The sequence below is a fragment of the Pongo abelii genome, chromosome 6, assembly GCF_028885655.2.
Source record: "Pongo abelii isolate AG06213 chromosome 6, NHGRI_mPonAbe1-v2.0_pri, whole genome shotgun sequence".
Classification (NCBI taxonomy): Eukaryota; Metazoa; Chordata; class Mammalia; order Primates; family Hominidae; genus Pongo; species Pongo abelii.
The window spans coordinates 61,376,810-61,396,244 of record NC_071991.2 but is presented as its reverse complement, the minus strand read 5'-3'; the positions used below and the strand labels follow the sequence as shown (position 1 = coordinate 61,396,244).

The 19,435-nt window shown below is 37.9% G+C and overlaps 1 protein-coding gene across 2 annotated transcripts in view; it reads left to right on the top strand.

Moving 5' to 3' along the window:
• The window catches only part of STK31 (serine/threonine kinase 31), a 142,464-nt gene that overhangs the window by 99,688 nt on the left and 23,341 nt on the right, over positions 1–19,435 (top strand). The window lies entirely within an intron of this gene.

The window sequence follows — 19,435 nt, the reverse complement described above, 5'->3', positions numbered from 1 at the left end:
TCTGGATCAGAAAGCCAAATACTGCATGTTCTCACTTATAAGTGGGAGCTAAACACTGAGTACATATGGACACAAAGAAAGGACACTGGGGTCTACTTGAGGGTGGAGGTTGGGAGAAAGGTAAGGATTGAAAAACTACCTGTTAGGTATTAGGCTGATTACCTGGGTGACAAAATTATCTGTACACCAGACTCCCATGACACACTGTTTACCCATGTAACAGACCTGCACATGTACCCCTTGAACCTAAAATAAAAGTTGGAAGACAGAAAAATAAAAAGCTTGTTTCATTTTGTACTGCTATTTTACATAGAGAGTGCCTCTTTTTCCAAAGTCTTGAGCGTGACAAAACCTTATCTTTGTTGATCACATAAATAAAAATAATCTCCTTGTTAGAAAAACAAGAGTTAAGAGGGATTAAGTATTAAGAGGAGGAAGACTATTCTTATCAGCCCAGGGGCCAGCAGGCATTTTCTGTAAAGGACCAGATGGTCTCTGTTGCAAGTACTGAGTTCTGCTGCTATAGCATGAAAGCAGCCATAGACAGTATTGTAAACAAATCAGTGTGGCTCTTTTCCAGTAGTACTTTATTTACGGATATTGAAATTTGAATTTCATGTAGTTTGCATGTGCATGAAATAGTATTCCTTCAGTTTGCTATTAAACATTTAAAAATGTGAAAACTACCCTTGGCTTGCAGCTATACAAAAACAAGTGGTGGAATCAGTTTGGTGCAGAGGTCATATAGTTTGCCAATCTCTGTTCCAATCAGTGTAATAAGGTCAAAAAAAGAAATAAAAGTCATAGAGTTTGAAAATGAAGAAATAAAGCTGTCTTTATTTGCAGATGACATGCTTAATTATGTAGAAAATCTTTGAGAATGTACATAAAAGCTGCTAGAACAAATGAGTTTAGAAAGATAGCAGTTTTAATTTCAATATAATTGTGTTTTTATATAAGCAACAAATAATAGGAAATTAAAATTTAAAAATCATTTACAAAAGTATTAAAATATGGAATTTGTAGGGGTAAATTTAGCAAAAGATGTGCAAGACTTGCACACTATTAAAACTACAAATCATTGTTCAGAGAAACTCAAGAAGACGTAAATAAATGGAGAGATACACCATGCTCATGGACTAGAAGACATTGTATGGATATCAGTTGTTCTTAGATTGGCTTATAGATTTGCTGCAATTTCAACAAAATTGCTGGTAGATTTTGCTTATTTTTTCAGAAATTGACAATTAGATTTTACAATTAATATAAAAATGGAGAGGATCTGAGATAGCCCAAACAAGTTTGAAAAAGAACAAAATTGAAGGACTCAAACTACCTGATTTTATGACTTAATAGATTCTAGGAAACTAAGACAATGTAGGCCTAGAGTGGTGGTTCAAAACTGTAATCCCAGCACTTAGGGAGGCTGATGCAGGAGGATTGCTTGATGCCAGGAGTTGAAGACTAGCCTAGGCAACACAGTGAGCACCCCCTGTCTCTACAAAAAATAAAAATTAGCTGGGTGTAATGGTGTGTCTATGGTTCTAGCTCCTTGGTAGGCTGAGGCAGAAAGATTGTTGGAGTCCAGGAGTTTAAGGCTACAGTAAGCTATGACTGCTCCACTGCATTCCAGCCTAGGCTACAGAGCAGGACCCTGTTTCTAAAAACAAAAGTGATACTGCTGTGAAGTTAGATGTCCAGATGAATGGAGCAGAATAGAGACAATATAAATAGACTGCACATATATGATAACTGGCTTTTGACAAAGATGCCAAGGCAGTTCTCTGGGTGAAAGGAGAATCTTCAACAAAAATGATACAGGACAACTCATACCATATGTAGAGAATAAATTTTGATTCATTCTTTATACCATGCACAAAAATTAGCTCAAAATGTGTATCAGAACTAAATGTAAAACCTGAGTCTAAAACTTATAGAAGAAAACATAGGATGAAATATTTGACTTCCGATTTGGCAAAGATTTCTTAAGTAGGACACAGAAAACATCAACTCTAAAAGAAAAAAATCATTTGGATTTCATCAAAATTGAAAACTTTGCTCTTCTAAAGACATTGTCACAAAAATGAAAGGCAAACTACAGACTAGGAGAAAATATTTGCAAAACATATATCTGACAAAAATATTATATCCAGATTATCAAGAGTTCCTACAATCAATACTAAGAAGACTGCCCAGTTAAGAAATGGGCAAAATATTTAAATAGGTACTTTACCAAAGAAGGTGTCCACATGGCATGTAAGCATGTGAAAGATGCTCTGAACACCATTTGTCATTAGGGAACTACAGATTAAAACCAAAATGAGATACCACTATACTACTCACTATAATGTCTAAGATTAAAAAGATCGTACCAAGGGTTGCTTAGATGTGTTGTACCTAGAACTCATATATATTGCCCAGGGGAATGTAAAGGGAACAACCACTTTGAAAAACATTTGGCAGTTTGTTAAAAGGTTGAACATATTCCTACCCTATGACCCAGAATTCCACTTCTAGATATTTAGCCAAGAGAAATGAAAGCATATGTCCACACAAAGACTTGTATGTAAATATTGAAAGAATTTGTGTGTAATAGATGAAAACTAGAAACAACTCAAATTCCATCAACAGATGAATGGAAAAACAGTCTGCTATGTATGTGTCTATCCATTGGAATACTACTCAGGAATAAAACGATTGAACTATAAATATAACTCAGTAAGATGGGTGAGTCTTAAAATAATTCTGCCAAGAGAAAGAAGCCAGATGATATGGTTTGGCTGTGTCTCCACCCAAATCTCACATTGAATTGTAATCCCCACGTTTCAAGGGTGGGGTCAGGTGGAGATAATTGAATCATGGGGGCAGTTTCCCCCATGCAGTTCTCGTGGTAGTGAATAAGTCTCACAAGATCTGATGATTTTATAAGGGGCATTTTCCCTTTTGCTCGGCACTTCTTGCTGCCACCATGTGAAGAAGAATGCGTTTACTTCCCCTTCTGCCATGATTGTAAGTTTCCTGAGGACTCCCCAGCCATGCTGAACTGTGAGTCAATTAAACCTCTTTCCTTTATAAATTACCCGGTCTTGGGGATGTCTTTATTAGCAGTGTGAGAATGGACCAATACAGTAAATTGGTACAGAGTGGAATGCTGCTGTAAAGATACCCGAAAATGTGGAAGCAGCTTTGGAACTGTGTCATGGGCAGAGGTTGGAGGGCTCAGAAGAGGACAGGAAGATGTGGGAAAGTTTGGAACTTCCTATAGACTTGTTGAATGGCTTTGAGCAAAATGCTGATAGTGATATGGCCAGTGAAGTCCAGGTTGAGATGGTCTCACCTGGAGATGAGGAACTTGTTGGAACTAGAATAAACATGACTCTTGATGTTTTAGCAAAGAGATTGGTGGCATTTTGCCCCTGTCCTAGAGATTTGGGAAACTTTGAACTTGAGAGAGATGATTTAGAGTATCTGGTGGAAGAAATTTCTAAGCAGCAAAGTGTTCAAGAGGTGACTTGGGTGCTTTTAAAAGCATTGTTTTATGTATTCACAAATATATGGTTTGGAATTGGAACTTATGTTTAAAAGGGAAGCAGAGCATAAAAGTTAGGAAAATTTGGAGCCTGATGATGTGGTAGAAAAGAAAACTTATTTCTTGGGAGAAACTCAAGCCAGCTGCAGGAATTTGGATAAGTAACAAGTAGCTGAATGTTAATCGCTAGGACACTGGGGAAAGTATCTCCAGGTCATGTCAGAAACCTTCGCAGCAGGCCCTCCCATCACAGGCACAGAGGACTAGGAGGAAAAAATGGTTTCACAGGCTGGGCCCACGGTCCCCCTGCTGTGTGCAGCCTTGGGACATGGTGCCCTGTGTCCCACCTGCTCCAGTCGTGGCTAAAAGGGGCCAAGGTACAGCTCAGGCCATGGCTTTAGAGGGTGCAAGCCCCAAACCTTGTTAGCTTCCGTGTGGTTTGAGCCTGAAGGTGCACAGAAGTCAAGAATAGTGGTTTGGGAACTTCCACCTAGATTTCAGAGGATGTATGGCAATGCCTGGATGTCCAGGCAGAAGTTTTCTGCAGGGGTGGAGCCCTTATGAAGATCCTCTGCTGAGACAGTGCAAAACGGAAATGTGGGGTTGGGGTTCCCACACAGAGCCCCAACTGGTGTACCGCCTAGTGGAGCTGTGAGAAGAGGGCCACTGTCCTCCAGACCCCAGAATGGTAGATCCACTGACAGATCGCACTGTGTGCCTGGAGAAGCAACAGACACTCAGTGCCAGCCCATGAAAGCAGCCGGAAGTGGGGCTGTAGCCTGCAAAGCCACTGGGGCAGAGCTGCCCAAGGCCGTGGGAGCCCACCTCTTGCATCAGTGTGACCTGGATGTGAGACATGGAGTCAAAGGAGATCATTTTGGAGCTTTAAGATTTGACTGCCCTGCTGGATTTTGAATTTGCATGAGGCCTGTAGCTGCTTTGTTTTGGCCAATTTCTCCCATTTGGAACAGGTGTATTTACCCAATGCCTGTACCCCATTGTATCAAGGAAGTAACTAACTTGCTGTTGATTTTACAGGCTCATAGGCAGAAGGAACTTGCCTTATTTCAGATGAGACTTTGGACTGTGGACTTTTGACTTAATGCTTAAATGAGTTAAAACTTTGGGGGACTGTTGGGAGGGCAGGATTGTTTTTGAAATGTGAAGACATGAGATTTGGGAGGGGCCAGGGGTGGAATGATATGGTATAGCTGTTTCCCCACCCAAATCTCACCTTGAATTTTAATAATTCCTGCGTGTCAAGGTCAGGCCCAGGTGGAGATATTTGAATTACTGGGTGGTTCCCCCATACTGTTCTCATGACTTTAGCCCTATGCCTGCATGTATATTTAAAGTTGTCTGGTTTCATTGAACCAGCACCCTCATGGAAATAAACTGGCATGATTTTCATCAATGCTTCAGTAATCTGTTCTTTATATCAGAAGGGTGAAAGTAAACATATCAAGTATTTTTTTGTTTGTTTGTTTCTGGGAGGACTCATAAGATATCCCATAAGTGTGATAATAGCAGTTTTTATTCCACCTGTTTCCTTTAAATGATAGTAAAAAGCTCCATGAGTAAATATATTGTCTGATTTTCTACTCTTGTGTATTGTTAAGTCCTTTAAAAACTTTATTTTTAGATTAACTTGTACAATGGACTTTTTTGGTATACATTCTATGAATTTTAACACACCTATAGATTAGTGTAATAACCACTGCCACAGCCAGGATGCAGAACAGTTCCGTAACCCAGAAAATTCCTGTGTGCCATCCCTTTGTAGTCACAGCCTCCTCCCAACCCTTAAACGCTGGCAACCACTGACCTTTTATCACTGTGTTTTGTGCTTTTAAGAGTGTCTCACACATAACAATATGAACCTTAAATGTAAATGGGCTAAATGCCCCAATTAAAAGACACAGACTGGCAAATTGGATAAAGAATCAAGACCCATCAGTGTGCTGTATTCAGGAGACTCATCTCACATACAAAGACACACACAGGCTCAAAATAAAAGGATGGAGGAATATTTAGCAAGATAATGGAAAGCAAAAAAAAAAGCAGGGATTGCAGTCCTAGTCTCTGATAAAACAGAATTTTAACCAACAAAGATAAAAAAAATCTAAGAAGGGCATTACATAATGGAAAAGGGATCAATGCAACAAGAAGAGCTAACTATCCTAAATATTATATACACCCAATACAAGAGCACCAAGATTCATAAAGCAAGATCTTAGAGACCTACAAAGAGAATTAGACTCCCACACAATAATAGTGGGAGACTTTAACACCCTACTGTCAATATTAGATCAACAAGACAGAAAATTAACAAGGATATTCAGGACTTGAACTCAGCTCTGGACCAAGTGGACCTAATAGACACCTACAGAACTCTCCACCCCAAATCAACAGTGTATACATTCTTTTCAGCAACACCATAACACTTATTCTGAAATTGACCACATTACTGGAAGTAAAACACTCCTCAGCAAATGCAAAAGAATGGAAATCTTAATGGTCTCTCAGACCACAGTGCAATCAAATTAGAACTCAGGATTAAGAAACTAACTCAAAATTGCACAACTACATGGAAACTGAACAAACTGCTCCTGAATGACTACTGGGGAATTAACAAAATTAAGGCAGAAATAAATAAATTCTTTGAAACTAATGAGAACAAAGACACAAGGTACCAGAATCTCTGGGACACAGCTAAAGCAGTGTTTAGAGGGAAATTTATAGCACTAAATGCCCACAGGAGAAAACAGGAAAGATCTAAAATCGACATCCTAATATCACAATTAAAAGAGCTACAGAAGCAAGAGCAAACAAATTCAAAAGCTAGTAGAAGACAAGAAATAACCAAGATCAGGGCAGAACTGGAGGAGCTAGAGATATGAAAAACCCTTCAAAAAATCAATGAATCTAGGAGCTGGTTTTTTGAAAAGATTAACAAAATAGATAGACCACTAGCCAGACTAATAAAGAAGAAGAATCAAATAGACACAATAAAAAATGATAAAGGGGATATCACCACTGATCCCACAGAAATCCAAGCTACCATCACAGAATACAAAAAACACCTCTATGCAAATCAACTAGAAAATCTAGAAGAAATGGAAAAATTCCTGGACACATACACCCTCCCAAGACTAAATCAGGAAGTCGAATCCCTGAATAGACCAATAACAAGTTCTGAAATTGAGACAGTTATTAATAGCCTACCAACCAAAAAAAGTCCAGGACTAGACAGATACACAGCCGAATTCCACCATAGGTACAAAGAGGAGCTAGTACCATTCTTTCTGAAACTGTTCCAAACAGTAGAAAAAGAGGGAATCCTCCCTAACTCATTTTATGAGGCCGGCATCATCCTGGTACCAAAACGTGCCAGAGACACAACAGAAAAAGAAAATTTCAGGCCAACATCCCTGATGAACATTGATGCAAAAATCCTCAATAAAATACTGGCAAACTGAATTCAGCAGCACATCAAAAAGCTTATCTACCAAAATCAAGTCAGCTTCATCCCTGGGATGCAAGGCTGGTTCAACATACGCAAATCAGTAAACATAATGCATCACATAAACAGAACCAATGACAAAAACCACATGATTATCTCAATAGATGCAGGAAAAAGCCTTTGATAAAATTCAACACCCTTCATGCTAAAAACTCTCAATAAACTAGGTATTGATGGAATGTATCTCAAAATAATAAAAGGTATTTATGACATACCCACAGCTAATATCTTACTGAATGGGCAAAAACTGGAAGCATTCCCTTGAAAACTGGCACAAGACAGGGATGCCCTCTCTCACCACTCCTATTTAACATAGTATTGCAAGTTCTGGTCAGGGCAATCAGGCAAGAGAAAGAAATAAAGGGTATTCAAATAGGAAGAGAGGCAGGCAGTCAAAGTCTCTCTGTGTGCAGATGACGTGATTGTATATTTAGAAAATCCCATCGTCTCAGCCCAAAATCTCCTTAAGCTGATAAGCAACTTCAGCAAAGTCTCAGGATACAAAATCAGTGTGCAAAACTCAAAAACATTCTTATACACCAATAATAGACAAAGCCAAATCATGAGTGAACTCCCATTCACAATTGCTACAGAGTACGATACCTAGGAATACAGCTAACAAGAGATGTGAAGGACCTCTTCAAGAAGAACTACAAACCACTGCTCAAGGAAATAAGAGAGGACACAAACAAATGGGAAACAAATTCCATGCTTATGGATAGGAAGAATCAGTATCATGAAAATGGCCATACTACTCAAAGTAATATATAGATTCAATGCTAACCCCATCAAGCCACCATTAACTTTCTTCACAGAATTAGAAAAAAACTACTTTAAATTTCATGTGGAACCAAAAAGCCTGTATAGCCAAGACAATCCTAAGCAAAAAGAACAAAGCTGGAGGCATCATGCTACCTGACTTTGAACTATAGTACAAGGCTACAGTAACCAAAATAGCATGGTACTGGTACCAAAATAGATATATAGACCAATGGAACAAAACAGAGGCCACAGAAGTAATGCCTCAGAAGTATCTACAACCATCTGATCTTTGACAAACCTGACAGAAGCAAGCAATGGGGAAAGGATTCCCTATTTAATAAATGGTGTTGGGAAAACTGGCTAGCCACATGCAGAAAACTGAAACTGGACCCCTTCCTTACACCTTATACAAAAGTTAACTCAAGATGCATTAAAGACTTAAGACCTAAAACCATAAAAACCCTAGAAGAAAACCTAGGTGATACCATTTAAGACATAGGCATGGGCAAAGACTTCATGACTAAAACACCAAAAGCACTGGCAACAAATGCCAAAATTGACAAATGGGATCTAATTAAACTAAAGAGCTTCTGCACAGCAAAATAAACTATCATCAGAGTAAACAGGTAATCTACAGAATGGGAGAAAATTTTTGTAATCTACCCATCTGACAAAGGTCTAGTATCCAGAATCTACAAAGAACTGAAACACATTTACAAAAAGAAAACAACCCCATCAAAAAGCGGGCAAAGGATATAAACAGACACTTCTCAAAAGAAGACATTTATGTGGCCAACAAGCATATGAAAAAAGCTCATCATCACTGGTCATTAGAGAAATGTAAATCAAAACCACAATGAGATACCATCTCATGCCACTTAGAATGGCAGTCTTTGAAAAGTCAGGAAACAATAGATGCTGGAGAGGATGTGGAGAAATAGGAACGCTTTACATTGTTGGTGGGAGTGTAAATTAGTTTGGCCATTATGGAAAATAGTGTGGCGAATCGTCAGGCATCTAGAACCAGAAATACCATTTGACCCAGCAATCACATTACTGGGTGTATACCCAAAGGATTATAAATCGTTGTACTATAAAGATATGCACACTTAAGTTTATTGCAGCACTGTTCACAATAGAAAAGACTTGGAACCAACCCAAATGCCCATCAGTGATAGACTGGATAAAGAAAATGTGGCACATATACACCATGCAATACTATGCAGCCTTAAAAAATGATGAGTTCATATCCTTTGCAGGGACATGGGTGAATGTGGAAGCCATCATTCTCAGCAAACTAACACAGGAACAGAAAACCAAATACCACATGTTCTCACTCATAAGTTGAACAATGAGAACACATGGACACAGGGAGGGGAACATCACACACAGGGGCCTGTTGGGGAGTGGGGGTCTAGGGGAGGGATAGCATTAGGAGAAATACCTAATGTAGATTATGGTTTGATGGGTGTAGCAAACCACCATGGTACATGTATACCTATGTAGCAAGCCTGCACATTCTTCACGTGTATCCCAGAACTTAAAGTATATAAAAAAAGAAAAAATAGAAAAAAAATAAAATAAAAATAAAGAATATCATATTAGTGGTATCATACAGTATATAATTTTGTGAGTCTAGCTTCTTTCATTCAGCATGTGAATCATCTTTTGTGATTCATTCAAGTTGTCTAATGTAGTTTTTCCCTTTTTTGTTTCTGAGTAGTGCTCTGTTGTATGTACATACCAAATTTGTTTGTTCACCTGTTGCAGAACATTTGCATTGTTTCCAGTGTTTGACTATTGCAGATAAAGCTACTGTGAACATGTGTGTATAGGTTTTTATGTGAACATAAGTTTTTTTCTCTATGGTAATTACCCAGGAGTGAAATTTCTGGGTCAGATTGTAATCGTATGTATTATTCTTTAAGGACCTGCCAAACTATTTTCCAGAGTGGCTGTACTATTTTTCATTTTCACCTGCAATATATGAAACTTTCAGTTGTTCAGCATCTTTGTTGGCACCTGGTATTGTTATTATCTTCTATTTTAGCCATTCTCATAGGTGTGTGGTAGTGTTTCATTGTGGTTTTAATTTCTCTAATGGATAATGATGTTGAGCATCTTTTAGTTTGTTTATTATGGGCTTTCTATATTTTCTTTGGTGAAGTGTCTGTCTTTTGCCTGTTTTTTAATTGGATTTTTGTTTTCTTGCTGTAGAGTTTTGGGCATTCATAAATATATTCTAGATACAAGTCCTTTATCAGATGTCATTTGTAATGATTTTTTCTGGCCTGCAGCTTTTCTTTTTATTTTCTTTTCAGTGTCTTTTGCAGAGAAAATGGTTTTAATTTTGAAGTTTAATTTATTATTGTTTTCCTTTTATGTATCATGCTTTTAGTGTTGTGTATAAGAACTCTTCGCATAACCCAAAGACTTGAATAATTTTTCTTATATTTTCTTCTAAAAGCTCTATAGTTGTATGGTTTACATTTAGAGCTGAGATCTCTTTGGATGTAATTTTTGTGTAAGGTGGGAGGTTTATGTCAGGGTTCATGTTTTTGCATATGGATGTCCAATTTTACAACACCATTTTTTTAAAAGAGTGTTATTCTCTGTTGAATTGTCTTTGTATCTTTATCAGAAATAAATCGGCCATTTTTGTGTGAGTCTGTTTGTGGACTCTTTCTGCTGTTGATCTGTGTGTCTGTCCGTTTACCAACATCATACTGTCTTGGTTACTGTATCTTTATAGTATGTCTTAAAATTGGGTAGTATGATTCTTTTTCAGATTTTAGCTATTCAGCTATCTTTTCTTTTTTGTATATATTTTATTTTATATTTTACATCTTACCTTATTTTATTTTATTAAGACGTGTAAGGTCAGCTGAGAGAAACGAAAAATAGACCTAAAGTCAGGCGAGTAAGTTTATTGAACCTGCGGGGCTGCTTCACTTCACTCAGAGGAGGCAGCCCTGAGTTTACAAAATGAGGGGTTTATATTGGAGAAGGGAGTTTGAGGGAGTTCTTTGGTATGGCCGCATTCCGGGGTTGTTTGCTGGTTAATTTTGTCACATATCACCTTGTGACGTTTGTGGTAGTAGAACTTACAGGAAGGTGTAGGTAAAGTTTGTTTATGCTTCCAACGACCTCCCCCTGTGCGGTCCAGATGGTTCGTAATTGGGGTTTGTTTATCGCAGCAAGGTCTGATAAGTGAAGTCTGCTGGCTTCACTGTGGTGCCTAGATAAGGGCTTAGAAATGTAAAGAGGCTTGGGGGAAGGGTGGGCAGCACGGAGACGTTTGAGGGGAGCACCAAGAAGCTTTTTGGGGCAGTTTGTCTTTAAGACGCAGTCTCACTCTGTCACCCAGGCTGGAGTGTAGTGGTACAATCCTGGCTCACTGCAACCTCTGCCTCCCGGGTTCAAGCGATTCTTGTGCCTCAGCCTCCTGAGGAGCTGGGATTATAGGCACCCGCCACCACGCTCAGCTAATTTTTGTATTTTTAGTAGAGATAAGGTTTCACCATGTTGACCAGGCTGGTCTCGAACCCTTGACCTCAAGTGATCCACCTGCCTTGGCCTCCCAAAGTGCTGGGATTACAGGAGTGAGCCACTGCACCTGGCTGCTTTTCCATGTATATTTTACAAACAGCTTGTCTGTGTGCACAAAAGCTCTGCTGTGATTTTGATTGGAATTGCATTCAATCTGTAGATCAGTATGGGGAGAATTGACATCTTTACTACCTTGAGCCTTTAATTTGTGAACTCCATTTATTTAAATTTTCTCTGGTTTCTTTTATCAACGTTTTGTTATTTTGGGCTTACAGATTCTATACATGTGTTATTAGATTTATACCTAAGAATTTCATGTTTGGAAGCTATTGTGTTTTTAAAAAATTTTTGTTTTCTAGTTGGTCGAGTTCTTTTTTACAACAGTATTTTTTTGATAGTAAAGTTAGTTTGGTACGAAGGGCTGTATATACTTTGACCTTCCTCCTGAAAGAATTGGGCAATTTATTATGAAAGCACATAGTGTAAAATATATAAAAGGGCAAAAAGTCAAGATCCAAGGGCTGTGCTTAAAAAGGTAATATTCAGAGTTAAACTGGAACCATTATCAAAAGATTTTATTTACAAGGCCATGAAGGGATTACTGTCACTTTGTCTTTAAAAAAATTTTAGAAATAGCAATAGTAAAAAAGTAATAGTTTGATAGCAAAGCTCTAGAATACTAACTAGATATTTTGGGCATATCAAAGATACTGTGGTTTTAGATCATTTTTCTTATGAGACCCAGATTAAATGAAGTGTTCTGAAGACTGCCTACAGAAAATTCAAAACAATGGACAATTCAAGTGTTGTGGGTTATTACCTTCAGTAATAAACCGTATCTTTTTAAAAATGTTTAAATTAGGTTTGGGGGTACATATGCAGGTTTGTTATATAGATAAACTTGTGCCACAGGGGCTTGTTGTACAGATTATTTTGTTACCCAGATACTAAGCCTAGTACCCAATAGTTATTTTTTCTGCCCCTCTCCCTCCTCCTACCCTCTGCCCTTAAGTAGGCCCAGTGTCTGTTGTTCCCTTCTTTGTGTTCATGAGTTCTCAACATTTAGTGAGAACATGCAGTATTTGGTTTTCTCTTTTAACTGAAATACATGGAATATAGTTTTATCATGACACCATTTGTTTTAAGGTTCTTCACTATATTTTTAGGTTATTATGGAAATCTTAAAGGCTTTTTCTAGAAATGAGTTTTTAAAAAGTATAACAGTTCTGTCTGATGTTACATTGAAAAAGAATTGTGTTTTTGTGTGTGTTGAGGAGTACTGCTGTGAAGAAGTTGAATATAAAGAAGTGAATGGCCCCCTTTCTTTGTTTATTTTTATTTATATATTTATTTTTAAGAGATGGGGTCTCACTATATTGCTCAGGCTGGTCTCAAACTCCTGAGCTCAAGCGACCTTCCCACCCCGACCTCCCAAAGTGCTGGGATTACAGGCATGACCTACCACATCTGTCCCCCTTTTCTTTATTCAGAGACACATTTTCAGTGTTGCTTTCTCTAAAATGCATTTTTTCCTGCTTTATTTTTCTCTTACCATATTATACACTTATTTATTATTCTGCTTCTACCACTCGAGTGGAAGCTTTTTGGGAGTAGCTTGTCTATTTTGTTTGCCACTATATCCTCAAATGCCTAGAACTGTGCCTGGTGCAAAGTGGGCATTCAAATATTAGTTGAACGAATGTTTAAATTTTAGCCACAGTTATATGCTGAAGTATTAGGCTTTAAAAAATAGTTCCATGTTTTTTTCCTGAGTTCATTTACTTACCTCTCATTTATGGCCCCATGTACATCATTTTATTCTTTAAAACCTTGCATGAAGATTTTATTTGGACTCTTAATATATTTCTAGGAGATGTTAGTGGTCATACTGATCACCCAGTGAACCTAACTTTGCATTTCTGGACCTCCTTAATAACTTGAGATCCAAACCTTTATGTAATTTCAGTCACTTCCCCAAACCAGGATTTTGTGAATCTCTACAATTGTTATTTTTCAAAAGTAATAGAATCCAATCCATTATATTTTTCTCCTAACAGGATTTCCTGTCCTCTCATTTACTGTGTCTGCTAATCTTAAATCTCCAGTGTGTTTATTTACTGTCTCTCTTTTCTTCTAGTTTATCAGCAACCTTCTAGCTTTTTTCTTTATTTACTCAGCTTTGGACCCTATCATGTAATTCCCATACTATGCCTTATATTCCCATTTACTCCTGTTCTTCTGTTTAGTCTTTTTGGAAAAAACTCAATTTTAGATAAGCTATGGCCTGCCATTTATGAGTAAAAAATTCTTTCTCATTTCTCTCTCTCTTTTTTTTTTTTTTTGAGATGGAGTCTTGCTCTGTCGCCCAGGCTAGAGTGCAGTGGTGCGATCTCGGCTCACTGCAACCTCTGCCTCCTAGGTTCAAGCGATTCTCCTGTCTCAGCCTCCTGACTACCTGGGATTACAGGCGCACGCTGCCATGCCTGGCTAATTTTTTGTATTTTAGTAGAGATGGGGTTTCACCATCTTGCTCAGGCTAGTCTCAAACTCCTGAGCTCAGGCAGTCCACCTGCCTCGGCCTCCCAAAGTGTTAGGATTACAGGCGTGAGCCACCGTGCCCAGCCCCATTTCTCCTTTTTAAAAAGTTTTATTTCTATGTGTCAATAACTTTTATAAAGGCATTACATTTTATTTCTTTAACAGAGTGTGACCAAACATATTTGTTTTTATTTCTATTTTTTTTATTTTTTTGGAGATGGGGTTTTGCTCTGTCACCTGGGCTGGAGTGCAGTGGCACTATACAGCTCGTTGCAGCCTCAATCTCTTGGGCTCAAGTGATCCTCCTGCCTTAGACCCCTGAGTAGCTGGGACTACAGGTTGTATCACCACTCCTGACTCATTTTTGAATTTTTTTTTTGTAAAGATGGGGTTTCACCATGTTGCCCAGCTTGGTCTCAAACTCCTGGGCTCAAGCAATTTGTCCACCTTTGTCTGCCAACGTGCTGGGACTACAGGCATAAGCCACTGTGCCCAGCCAATATTTGTTAATTTAAGGACATTATTATGTCTATTTATAACATGGTGGTAACATCCTCCCTTGGTGGGAGCACATAGAACATGTTTGGAACTAACTGCTTTAGAAAGTTTTATCTCATTACACCCTCCTAACAAGCATGTGAGGGAGTATGTTATTATCCGAAGTATAGATATGAGAGTTTTGTGTGTCAGAGAGGAAGTACCTGAGTGATGTCCCATTTCAGAATTTTAGTGTCTTGAGGCTCCATGCAAGACCACCTTCTGCCTTCACATCACATTAAGCCTTAAAGGCAGTCTTCATTGAAGCCAATGATGAACAATTGATGAAGGGAACCCAGGGCTGGGAAATAAGTTACCAGTAAATGTCATGGCATTGACCACTATGAAGTCCCTTGTATCATATTATTCCCCTTTTAGGCATCTTTAGGCTTGTCTCCTATGTGCTGTTTTTTAAGAAGTTCTCTGCTTACAAAGTCTTGCGTGGATGTATTTAATACTTTTGTTTGGAATACAGGTACACTTTTCACACATGATGCCTGGTTTTCATGCGTAATCCAAAAATAAGAGACAATGGGAAAGTAATGTTCCATATGCTGTCCTTTCTTGAGGCCCAGCTCATGTGACTTGTGATGAGCTCCCCCACCTTCTTTGAACCTTAGCAGTGCCTCTCAGGAATATGCTAACTAAGATAAATGGAGGGAAAGGAACATGGGTAGCAGCCCCTTGAAATCTAGAGGTTTTATGATTCTAACATCATAATCAAGCAGACTGGGGAATAGAACTCATTATTGTAGAATTGAATGTAGGAGGATTAAGAGATACAGGTTGGGCTCGGCGCGGTGGCTTACGCCTGTAATCCCAGCACTTTGGGAGGCCGAGGCGGGTGGATCATGAGGTCAGGAGATTGAGTCCATCCTGGTTAACACGGTGAAACCCCTTCTCTACTAAAAATACAAAATATTAGCCGGGCTTGTTGGCGGGGGCCTGTAGTCCCAGCTACTGGGGAGGCTGAGGCAGGAGAATAGCGTGAACCCGGGAGGCGGAGCTTGCAGTGAGCAGAGATCGCGCCACTGCACTCCAGCCTGGGCGACAGAGCAAGACTCCGTCTCAGGAAAAAAAAAAAAAAAAAAAAAAAAAGAGATACAGGCTGGATGGACTCACTAATCTCTCTAGTGCCCTTCCCTGTACAGGAATTTTGTGTATTAATATTTCTGAAACTGCTTTCAGAGCCAATCAAGAACCTTAGACTGGTCATTCCTTTCTTATCCGATCCAAATGCAGAGAACTTGGAGGTGGTTCACCTTTCAAGGTTTTTGTTTTTGTTTTTTTAAGATAGTCTATTTACCCATATTTTTATTCTTATTCTTTTTAAAATTTCTAATGTTTCAGCATTTCTCCTTTTATCATTTTTATCCTAATAACTTCTTTTGGCCATTCTTTCAAGGTAAGTCTACTGGTGACAAATTTTTAGTTTCCTTTATCTGAGAGCATCTTGATGTCACCTTTATTTCTGAAGAATATTTTCACTGGGAATAGAATTCTGGATTGGTAGTTCTTTTTCTTTTAGCATTTGGAAAAGATTGTGCTGCTTTCTTTAGGTGTCCATGGTTTCTGATGAGAAATTCACTGTCATTTGAATCATTTCCTTTATAGGTAATATTACATTTCTCTCTAACCGGTTTCAAGATTTTTCTTTTCTTTAGTTTTAAGTTTATTATGGTATGTAGTGGCATGTGTTTATTTAAGTTTATTCTGTTTGAGGTTTTCTCAGCTTCTTCAGCCTGTGGGCTTATGTTTTTCAACAAATGTGGGAAGTTCAGCAATTATTTACTCAAATGCATTTTAGCCCCCCACCCTTTCTCCTCTTTTTCTAGGACTCTGATGATACAAATTTTCTGTCTTTTGTTATTGTCTCACAGGTTCTTGGGGCTCTGTTTATCAGGGTGTTTTTTTTTTTGTAATGATGGTTGTTCAAATGGGTTATTTTCAATTTTTTCATCTTCAGATTCATTAGTGCTTTCCTGTCATATTTATTCTACCATTCAGTCCACCTAATGGGTTTTAACATTTTTGATTACTGTTTTTCTGTTATAAAATTTCCAATTGATTCTTTTTTATATCTTCTGTCTTCTGTTTCTTTGCTTTCTATTTTAAAAATTTAAGTGTGTTTGTAGTTGCTCTATGCAGCATTTTTATGATGGCCGTTTTAAAATACTTCTCAGATAATCACAACATCTGTTTTATTTGGTGTCCGTTGGTTGTCTTTTTCTCAGTCAAGTTGAGATTATTCTGGTTCTTGATATAAAGTGATTTTTTATTGTACCCTAAACATTTGGGTTATTATGTTGTGAGACTATGAATCCTTTTTAATCTTTATATTTTTTTTTGTAGGCAGCCACCCTGTTTAGGTATAGTATGCAGTTCCAGATGGGGTTAGATATTTAGCTCCCCACTGGGCTCTGCTGACATGACCCCAGCAAAAGTGGAATGCCCAGTTGTACTGCCTTACTTCTCCTTGCTGCTGACAGATGGGAGTGTAAATTCACCACTTTATTGAGTTGTTTTGACACTGGGAGACCAGGAGGAGCAAAGTGTTAGCTATAACTGTTTCACCACCACCTTATTCCACCTTCTTGCACCTTGTTGCTACCTGGTGAGAGTGGAAGTTTTACTCCCCAGTGGGTCCTGCCAACACCATGGGGAGTGGGCAGTGAAAAACTGAATGCTGACTCGCACTACTTCACACTGCTTTGTTTCACTTTTTTTGCTGCTGGGTGGGAGTGGAAGTAAGCCCTGTTCTGAGTTCCACTGACAGTACCCCAGACTGTGGAGTGCCAGCTGGTGCTGTTTCTCACTGCTGTCTTCTGCCTCTGTCGATGGGTGGAAGTAGAAGTTCAGTTCCCTGTTTGGCTTCATGGATACCATGCTAGTGGAGGAAGCAAAGGGATGACTTCTCATGACTTATTGCTGCCGGGTGGGGCTGAAAGTCCAGCTCCTCACTCAGCACTACTAATACTACGGATGGCATAGGGGGCAGTTTTTCGTTTGGTGTATGACTGGAATAGGGTATGTTACCTATTACAGTTTTCTGTTCTGCTAGGCTACCCTATTCCCAGTCCTGTGGCTACAGGAAGCAGGCTTTTCTTGGAGCTTTTGTGTGTGTGTGTGTTTGCCTGTGTCTGTTGCCATTTCTGGGTGGCAGACTTCTCTAGGACCCCATCAGAGATATAGGGGGGCAAAAAGAAAGCTGAAGGAACTCACCATTGTATTGTTCCTCAAGTGGCAAGGTCCTAGCTACTTCACCTTCTTCTTTCCACCTTTTAGGGTCTTCCTGTGTTGTATTATATCTAGAGCTGTTAGTTTTTTTAAGAGGAAAGATTGATGTGAAATGTGACTACTCCATCTTGGCTGGAACCCCTTGCATGCTCTTGTACCTTGGGAGCTGAATGCTGTTGCACTGCATTACTTTAATTGAGCCCTTGGTGCTTTCTTTTGGTTCTTTAACCTCCTCACAGCCACCTCATTCTCACATTCCCCTCAACAATTATTTTAAACCTTTTCATCAAGTCTCCACTTAAATGCTATCCTCATTCTTCTCAGATGATCTTACTTCTTATTTTACTGAAAAACTTGAGATCATGTTATGTGCTTTTCATCAAATTTGAGCACTTACGAATTACAGTCATCCCTCAGTATACACAAGGAATTGGTTTCAGGACCCCCACATATGCCAAAATCTGCGCAAAGTCCCACAGTGAGTTTTGTGGAACCTGCTAATATGAAAAGTGGACCTTTTATATATGCAGGCTTTATGTCTCATTAATAGTGTATTTTTCCATCCATGTTCGGTTGAAAAAAATCTGCATATTAGTGGGCCAACACAGTTCAAATCTACATTGTTCAAGGGACTACATTATCTGTTTACCCAGTATTCTATCTTTGCCTCCTATTTCAGAGAATTAAAATGCTCCTTCCCCAGTGCAAGTAATTCAGTACTGTAACATACAATATGGGGTTGTAACCTTGGAGCGGTAGGCTACACTGTATAGCCTAGGTGTGTTGTAGTAGGATATATCATCTAGGTTTATGTAAGTACATTTGTTATGATGTTCACACAAGGATGAAATTGCCTCATGATGCATTTCTGAGAATATATTCCTGTTATGTATTCCTGTTGTTAAACAACACGACTGTTGTTTTGTCAGTTACTGAGAGTTGAAGTCCCTGGCTATAATTGTAGACTTGCCTATTTCTCCTTTCAACTCTATCTTGTGGTTTAAGGTCATCTTGTATAATATGTACATATTTAGGATTGTTATGTCCTCTTAGTAGATTGATACTTTTATCATTACGTAATATCCCTCTTTTTCTGTACTAATTTTCTTTGCTCCAGTGTCTACTTTGTCTGATATTAATACAGCCATTCTTGTATTATGTTGTAATGTGGTAATGTTGAAACATTCTTTCAACATTAATGTTTGCATGGTATATCTTCTGCCATCCGTTTACTCCAAAGGTACCTACATTGTTGAATTTGGAGTAAGTTTCTTATAAATGACATATGGTTGCATTGTTTTTTATTTACTCTTGCTAATCTCTGTCTTTTAATTGGGGTTTTTAGACCATTTACATTTAGGGTAATTATTGATATTTTAGGGCTTAAATCTACCATTGTATTACTGGTTTTGTTTGTTTCCTGTTTCTTTTTTTCCCTTCCTGTGGATTACTTGAAAAAATTTTAAGAGTCCATCTTTATATATATATATAAAAAATATATATAAATATATATAAATATATATAAATATATATAAATATATAAAATGTATAAATATATATAAAAATATATATAAATATATATATAAAAATATATATAAATATATATATAAAAATATATATAAATATATATATAAAAATATATATAAATATATATAAATATATAAAATATATATAATATATAAATATATAAAATATATATAAATATATATAAAATATATATAAATATATAAAATATATAAATTATATATATAATATATGTA